The sequence below is a fragment of the Neomonachus schauinslandi genome, chromosome 3 (assembly GCF_002201575.2).
Source record: "Neomonachus schauinslandi chromosome 3, ASM220157v2, whole genome shotgun sequence".
Taxonomy (NCBI): Eukaryota; Metazoa; Chordata; class Mammalia; order Carnivora; family Phocidae; genus Neomonachus; species Neomonachus schauinslandi.
The window spans coordinates 142,234,196-142,242,459 of NC_058405.1; the positions used below are offsets into that span (position 1 = coordinate 142,234,196).

Genomic DNA, 8,264 nt, shown 5'->3' on the forward strand with positions numbered 1-8,264 from the left:
TAGCATTCCGATTCTGAAGCAGACTTAAATAGTATGAGTTTATTATTGTCTGGAAAGTGATGCCAATGAAAAACTGCCAATTTGGCCCTTTTAAAGAAATCAAAACCTAATCTTGTCTCAAAGTCAATAACTTTTGGTAAGTTTAACAACTAATTTTAACAACTAAAACCAATTTGCGGGCAAACTTTATGAAATGGAATCTGTCATTTATACAGCAGGGGAGTTTCAAGAACGCAAATGCAGTTGTAGTTAAAAATCAAGGAAAAACTGTAAACTTCAGGACCTAGATTGCTTTATACTACAAGTATAATTTATTTATGCAGGTTTTTGGGGGAGAGGGAATATTTTGAGTTGTAATCTCTCTTATTATTAGCCCTCACCTCACACCCTAATTCTGCTAATAAAAAGATGTAGCTTTTTCTTTGGGGACATTTAACTTTCGAGAGAAACTGAAACTAAATTATCTTATGTGGATCAAGATGGAGGTAGGGAGAAAGTTAGTAGTAGTAAAAATATTGTTGGTAGGAAACAAATAAGGTTAACCAGCCTGAATCTGAGAAATAACCCTGAGTATAGGCCTTGCTAAAGTCATGGAACTATTTCCAATGGCAGAAGGTGAGGAGGTCCTGACAGGTTAGAGGGTGAGCCCTGTGCAGGACAATGTCTTGGTCTCACTCATAGAGCTTCTGTGCAAGAGGATTTCATAACTCAGAGTCTATTTTGCTTGAAGAAAATTACCACTGATACACATCTAGCAAAACAAAGGTGCTGCAAATTGTTAGTTCAGTGAATGAATAAGTGAATGAACACAGACCTTTCGTTCTCCTTCAGGAGTTCAGTTCTTTCTACAGGACAGTTTTATATAGTTAATCCAGCTGTACAATGTAATTTATTTGTATTTATTGACTTTCTGCATGCCATCTCATAGAGTCTGGGAATTCACCCAGTATGGATAACATTGTAAAGGGAAACTATTGCAAGTTTTACATAACTTATTTAAAAATAGGATTTTACAAATATTAATGATTATAATAATTGTCATTTGAATACTAAGTTTTATATACACTGCTAAGCCTTGTATATGTATCATCTCTTCTTGTACACACAAAGAACAAACCAGGTCAGTATCAGCATCCCCGTTTTATACAGGAAACAGAGGCTCAGAATGGTTAGTCATATGCTCAAATTGCATAACTAGTAAGAGGGGCAGAGCTAGGAATCCCACTCGGGGAGTCTGATTCCAAGGCACATATTCTTAACCTCTAAATTGCCTTATAAACACAATCAATGAAGATTTCAAACTTTTTTCAAACTGAAACATGAATGTAGATCCCCCTGTGACTAAATATACATATATACATTGAAATGTAATTTCCAGGACATGTGGACATACACACAGCCAGCCCCAGCCCCCTTTATGAATCCCATGTTTACTCACAAAAACACCATACTTAAAAACCAGAAAAATCTACAAACTCATGTAGAGAAATGGGAAGAAATATGAAAATTGCAATAAGTGGACTTCTAAAGGGCTTATCACAGAAATAAACAAGTATTAAGAGAAAAAAAAAGGTTTGTGCCTTATGGCTCACCTGTGAATAAAATTTACTTGGTTAAAAAAAAAGAGCAAGAGACAGAAAAGATTTGGCACTGAATATTTTAGAGTAGTTATGTTCTATAACAAGTAGTTTGGAGTTTACCAAAACTTCAAACATAACATCTACCCTTAAATATTAGCAAAATGAAATTATAAAACATTTATTTTCCCCTTGATTTTTTTGCCTCTGAGTGAAGAAGAAGCATATAGTTTCGTCTTGTTTTCTTGTCCAGTTTGACAATCTGAGCCTTTTAGTGTGTTTATACTATTTATATTTAATGATATTAGTCTGTGGTTAGGTCAAACTCTATCATCTTGCTAACTGTTCTCTAATGTTCTAGCTGTTCTTTGTTTCTTTGGTCCTCTTTTTTCCCTCCTTTTGAATCACGGAATATTTTTTTAAATTTAGTTTACTTCTAATATAGGAGTATATGCCCTTTTAAACAACTTTTAATGGTTGTATGTTTTTAAATATGCAATTTAATTAATCAGGATCTACCTTAAAATAATATATCACTTCATATGTAGTATAAGGACCTTAAAATGCTATATACCCAATTCCTCCCTTCCATCTGCTGTTGTTGTCATACATTTTATACTTACACCTATGATAAATATATAATACATTACCATCTTTGCTTTAGACAGTTATCTTTTAAAGCAATTAAAATAAGAAAAATTTTATGTTACCTTGCTTGATTCCACTTCCAATGCTCTTCATTTCTTGATGTAGATCCAAGTTTATGGTTGGTCTCATATTCCTTTTGCCTGAAGAACTTCCTAAATTCTGAATATATTTTAAATGTAGAGCCAATGAAATTTCCAGGTGTATTTGATGTAACCTTTGAGAAAAAGCAAAGTCAAAGATGACCCCTATAGTTTATAATAGAGCTGCTGATAAATCACAATGAGCAGCAAATAATTAAATAGAAAATAATGCATTTAGGAAGGAAGAGATACTAGTGTAAAAAAAAAATCAACACTAAAGAAAAATATGACTTGATACACCAAATGTACTTTGGGTTGTTGTTGTTGTTGTTGTTTGTTTTTAAAGATCTTATTTATTTATGAGAGAGAGAGAGAGAGAGAGAGAGAGAACACGCTGGGGGAGGGGCAGAGGGACAAGAAGACTTCCCACTGAGCTGGGAGCCTGACGCGGGCCAATCCCAGGACCCCTGAGATTTTGACCTGAGCTGAAGGCAGATGCTTAACCAGTTGAGCCACCCAGGCATCCTCCAAATGTATTTTGTAATTACTTATCTGCCATGGATTTTTCTGCCCCTCAAAGTGCCAATTTCAAAGACCCGTAGAAGTCCCCAGGTTGTCAGAGGGGGCATAGATCCTGTGTGACTCCTATGTCTACATGTGCCTACCTCCTCTCATTAACCTGGATGCAAAACTCAGTCCCTTCACTGGTTTCAACAAGAAGTCTTTCCCTCGCTTTCCCACTCATGTTCATCGGGTTTCCTCTTTTCTTTTTTTTTTAACTCTATCATTTTGTTCCCTTTTTATGAAATTGCTCCCTGTGAATTCTGAATTCTTATTTTATGTGGAGTTTAACTAGCTCTTACACTCAGCATTATATAAACAAAACCCCCAAAAAGGCCTCAGGATCTCCCCTTCTTAACAACTTAGGTTTATGAATTTACCCCACTGTTGCAGGTAAAGTTCCCCCAGGATTTGCATACAGGAGGTTTACTGGGAGTGCTTTTGGAATCAATATCTGTGAAGGAGCAAGGGAGACAAGACCAGGCAGAGGGAGAAGTTAAAATGAGATACAGTTGAAACAGTAGCCTCAATGTCATAGAGATTTCTCAAGGCTGAGATGATCCTACAAAGATGTCCCACATTGGGGAACATTGCCCACAACAATTAATCATTGGATATAGCTGCAGCCAGGGACAGGTACATAGACTTGGGCAAAGCAGCCTGAGGTCAATTCCCAGAGTTGCATGCAACTGTAAGTCATTAGCAAACACTACCAACATCTGAGATCATGAAGCTTTGACTTTGAAGGGGAATCTGGGAAGTGTCCAAATGCATCCACTATAATCCATTCCTGTACCACTCAGTTCCACTTGCTTCATATAGTATATTGCCTCCATAGGGGAACAACTCCAGGATTGTAATTGGTATCCTTTCCTAGGAAAGCTATAGTGGGACAAGTTATAGTGTTCCCTGCAGTTCTTCTCTAGGATGCATCTGATATTTATAGTCTCCCTCATCTATTAACCCAACTACTAAATTCTGCTCACCTTTGAGTATCATATCAGCTGGTCCTCCTCACTTACTTGGTGGGATGATTCAGGCTCTCCTCAGAGGAGGAGGTCTGAACCCCTAGCTGCTGTGACCTTCTCAGGATGTGGCTTCTGCACATGTCTATTTACTATAAAAATTGGTATGGGGAATACCAAGAGCCCCCTTCCACCCTACTCTTTCTCCAGCAGATCACCTGGGTAACAAATGTATTTTTGTCTATGCCTATTATTAACAGCAGTCCTACCTTCTCCTGATGATCAGAGACAATTACTCCTGCCAGGATGTGGATCTTTTTTTTTTTTTTTTTTTGGCCTACTAGATTCCTGGCACAAAGAACCTAAAGTAACCATGGGGCAGTCATAGCTAAAGTTTAGTGGAGCTCCTGTAGAAGCATCCTCCCTCTGAGAATCACAACCGTTAGAACTACAGAGCCTAGAGTTGTGGGGATAGGAAATATAGATTTCCCAAGTGGGTCACTGGGAGTGGTAAGTCCCTCCTCCTTGCAACCCTTACTTGCCAGATGCATGTATTCTTCCTTTTAGGGAATGCAGCATTATATATAATGGTTGATGATTTAAGGAATGCTCTTCATCCTGGAGAATTTAAGATATCATTGTAGAGTATAATTTCCCAGTTGCCACCTTAGGTGTACCTTCAAAAAGCCATTCCATCATTCCATCAGACTAGCAGAATCAAGTGACAGGATATGTGATAGGACCGGTGAATCTCATTTTTAGGTGCCTATTGTCACATCTCATTTGCTGTAAAGTGCTTTGCTTGGTCCAATGCAATTTATGTAGGATCACAGGTTGGCAGGTTAAGCATTCTGTTTCCCTTTGAATAATGGTGCTGCCAATGAGCCTAGTGGGCAGGAAAGGCAATCACATAGAGAACTTTACTCAAAATAAATTTCTGCCTTCTAAGATGGAATGGACACAGTGTAATCAACTTTGGCTAGTAGGTCCCCTCAAGGGTTGGTGCTCTACTGGGGGGCCAGCACTAGTGTTACTGCTATCAGTTCACTGCTATCAGTGTGCAAGAGTCCAAAGGCTCTACCAGTTGTCTATTCTTGTGTATCACACTACCCCAAAGCTAAGGGGTTTCTTAAAGAGAGATGACAAACATGGCCAAGGATGAAGACAAATGGAAGTGAATGAAAGTGAAATTCATAAAATGAGGATATGAAGAATAGGGACTGTGATATCACTGTCAACAAACAAGGAAAGGATGTGACACAGACAATGAATTTATAAATCAATATAGGAGATAAACTAGAAAAAATCTTTATGCTTTATACAAAACAAAGCCATAATTCCTTACCTTTGTCTTCAAGCCTCTCCCAACTTCGGATTCCATTTGCTGGGTAAACATTGTTTTAACGGCTACACTTTGAAGACCCTATCAGAAACCACTGTGAGCAACTGGTCTCCCATTTATTGCCTTCATGTTATTACTTCAACCTGGAATTTTCCTCCCACTCCATCACACCCCAACCCTCCATGAAATACTTAATTACTTTTTATGATCCAACTCAAATTCTTTTTGGACATTAGTGGGGACTTAAACAAACAAACAAATTGAGACTCAGTGAAGAAACTCCTGTCAAGAATAGATTTTCCCTCCCCCAAGCACACTGAATTCCTTAATAACAGGGCCTATTTTACCCATCTTCATACTGCTGCACAAAGCACACAGTAGGTGCTGACGCTTTGATGAATGAATGCCTTGGCACCTTATACTCAGGCCACACAGCCTTGTATTATATTTTGTAGTTATTTATCATTTCTATATGTTAAAATTCCCTTGAAGGCAGAGACCAGATCATGATTTTGATTTTCACAGAATCTAGTAAAGTGTTTTAACATCAAGCTAGGACCCAGTATTTAAATTCATTTGTTAAGGGAATTAGTACTAATCCAAGACACATGAGAAGAGAAGCTGACCTGTGAGGTACTCACAAGAACAGCCTCACAGCCTCACTGAATCCTATGAGGATCTCTGAAGGTGGAGTGGCCCTTTAGATATGTCCTGAATCAAGGCCAGGGGGATAAGCCCTTGTATCCTGCATTGCCCAGACACTGGATGTGTGCTGTGTCACAGGAAGAGGGCATAACCTTGGGCGAGGCCAGCTTCCGTGAGCCAAGGACAATGCCTGAAGGAGGACGCAGCTGTGAGCCATCAGCATCCAGATTCCAGCCAACAAGGGCATGTAAGTAGTGCACGGCAGCATCCTATAGGGCATCCCTGAGAGGGAAAAGTCAGCCTCTTGCTCACCTTCCATAAAAATCTTCTTAAGTTATGGGAAAGAAAACAAGACTGAATTTATTTGAAGTGTCCGAGCCTCCAACTCCTCCTTTGAGCCCAAACAACTTTTTCTCTTTGAGGATTTGAACTGGCACTCGGGGTATTTATTTCTGGCTCTGCCCTGTCACTGGGATACTGGGAAAATTTCTCACATTCACCTCCACAGTGCTGGTCACCCATGACAGTACTGCCACTGGCCCAGCCTGATCGAGCTGGGTCTCCCTGCATCAGCCGACATGTCTCTGGCATGTGGCCTTCTGGGGGCTATGCAGTTGTCCCTAGCTAGCAGATTGTAGCATTATAAAATGTGGGCCTGAAAAAAAATTCTCACTAGTGTCTTCTATCATCTTTTCCACTCAGGATCAAGGCTTACTTCTAGGTTAAGGACTCCTACGTACAGGGAAAAGCATCAGCTTCTCTTCTTTTCAGCCCCTGCATGCATGATCCTTGCCTCCTACAAGAAGGAGCCAGAATATCTATTGGGCAATTTTGCTTGCAGGGACGACTCATCTCCTTGGTTCTTCCTTGTTTTGTGATCTTAATTTCTATATGGCTCAGGAAAGTTTCCCATGGCAGCTGTTGTTTGCTAAAAAATACCCATCTTTTCTATAACCAATTTTTTTCAAAAAATGGGAGGAAGATACTTTCCTTTTTGGCAACCTTATGCATTGAATAAGTACCATATAAATGGGTAGCTTCTAAGGTAAAGGTAGTTTGTACTTGGATGGTCCTAGCTGTTCTCTCTGAACTCAGAAATCATACACTAAAACTAAATTAATGGACACAGTCTCTCACCAGGCTTCACATTTTTTTTTTTCTGAATTTCAGACCAGGGCTGGAGGTTGGAAACCATTTTGTGGGACCTTACTTGCAGGGAAGCCGATTTACTAGGAAGGGTGGTAAACCAGCACCATCAACTGCAACTCCCCAAGTCTCAACTAAGGCCTCCAGTTCAACTCTGCTATTTGGTTGGGTTCCATAAAGACAACATCTGTCACCTCTCTTTCTCCTCTTCTTGAATAAAGCTTTGCTAACAAGGAGAATTTAGATCTCCCATGAACTCTAAAGCTTCTCTAATAAGGCCTTGCTGTATGTTGCTCTTGTAATAACATGCTTTAACTGAATCCGGTTTTCCAAACTGTTCAATAACACCTTGTCATAGGGCTCATTGCAAAAGACTCTATTATTAACACATTTCCAGAGAACTCTTCTCCTTCCTGTTGGTGCATGGTGGGGAAGTGGATGTGCGAGTCCCAGCAACTCTCCCCATTATCAAGTGCACTATTTGATGCTGTCAAGTGTTTCGTCACAGATGTGAAGCTCTGGCAGGACTGAGATCATATGTACCTCCTAATGCCAAGTCCGTAAACTTCCTTTTAATCTTCACATCTCTGCCTCTGAAACCTGCCACTACTGCAACACAGCATGCTCTCTTCAAACTCAAAATCCTTCTGTCATTCCCTGAAATTGGACTGCCTGAGAATGTATCTAGTGTATGGTTAACAGGTTAGCCACGTCTAGTGGGGATTCCAATGTATGCCTGACGCCTGCTTCAAGAGTGGATGTCCTACATCTGAGGGACTCAACAAATAGAGCTTGGTAAGAGGCAAAAGCCCAATGGCCACATACACACTTCCTGCTAGAAAAAAAAAGTTATATTTTAGAGTCTGTTGAGGTAAACCTCTAAAAAAATCCCTCACCTGTAACTTGGCATGATTTTGGCTTATATAATGATTTGATACCTTGATTTTTGCTTCAAATATTCAATCTTGAACAGTGTGTCCCTAAACAAAAACTGGCAAGTTGACCTCAGAGTGGATGTCTACCTTGGGTTCCTTGTGAGGCTACGGGGGACCTATTCCTTTAAGATTCTTAGAAGAGCTATTGAAAGAGTTAATTGAAAATAGAGGGCCTAGGAGGGATATCCTGAAGATCTGCAGACTTTCTGAAAAGGTCTATGAGAAATCACCTTAAATATTTCAATTCTTTTTTTTTTTTAAGATTTTATTTATTTATTTGACAGAGAGAGAGACAGCGAGAGAGGGAACACAAGCAGGGGGAGAGGGAGAAGCAAGCCCCCCGCTGAGCAGGGAGCCCGATGTGG

The 8,264-nt window shown here is 39.7% G+C and overlaps 1 long non-coding RNA gene across 1 annotated transcript in view; it reads right to left on the reverse strand.

Annotated features, from left to right (window-relative positions):
- Window positions 1-2,404: 2,404 nt before the first annotated feature.
- Window positions 2,405-8,264, reverse strand: part of LOC123324307 — a 10,007-nt gene continuing 4,147 nt past the window's right edge. Inside the window, exons 3-4 of the long non-coding RNA XR_006539742.1 lie at window positions 5,177-5,254; window positions 2,405-2,439 (exon numbers count right to left, since the gene is read on the reverse strand). This is a non-coding gene — a long non-coding RNA (uncharacterized LOC123324307). The remainder of the gene's footprint in view (window positions 2,440-5,176; window positions 5,255-8,264) is intronic.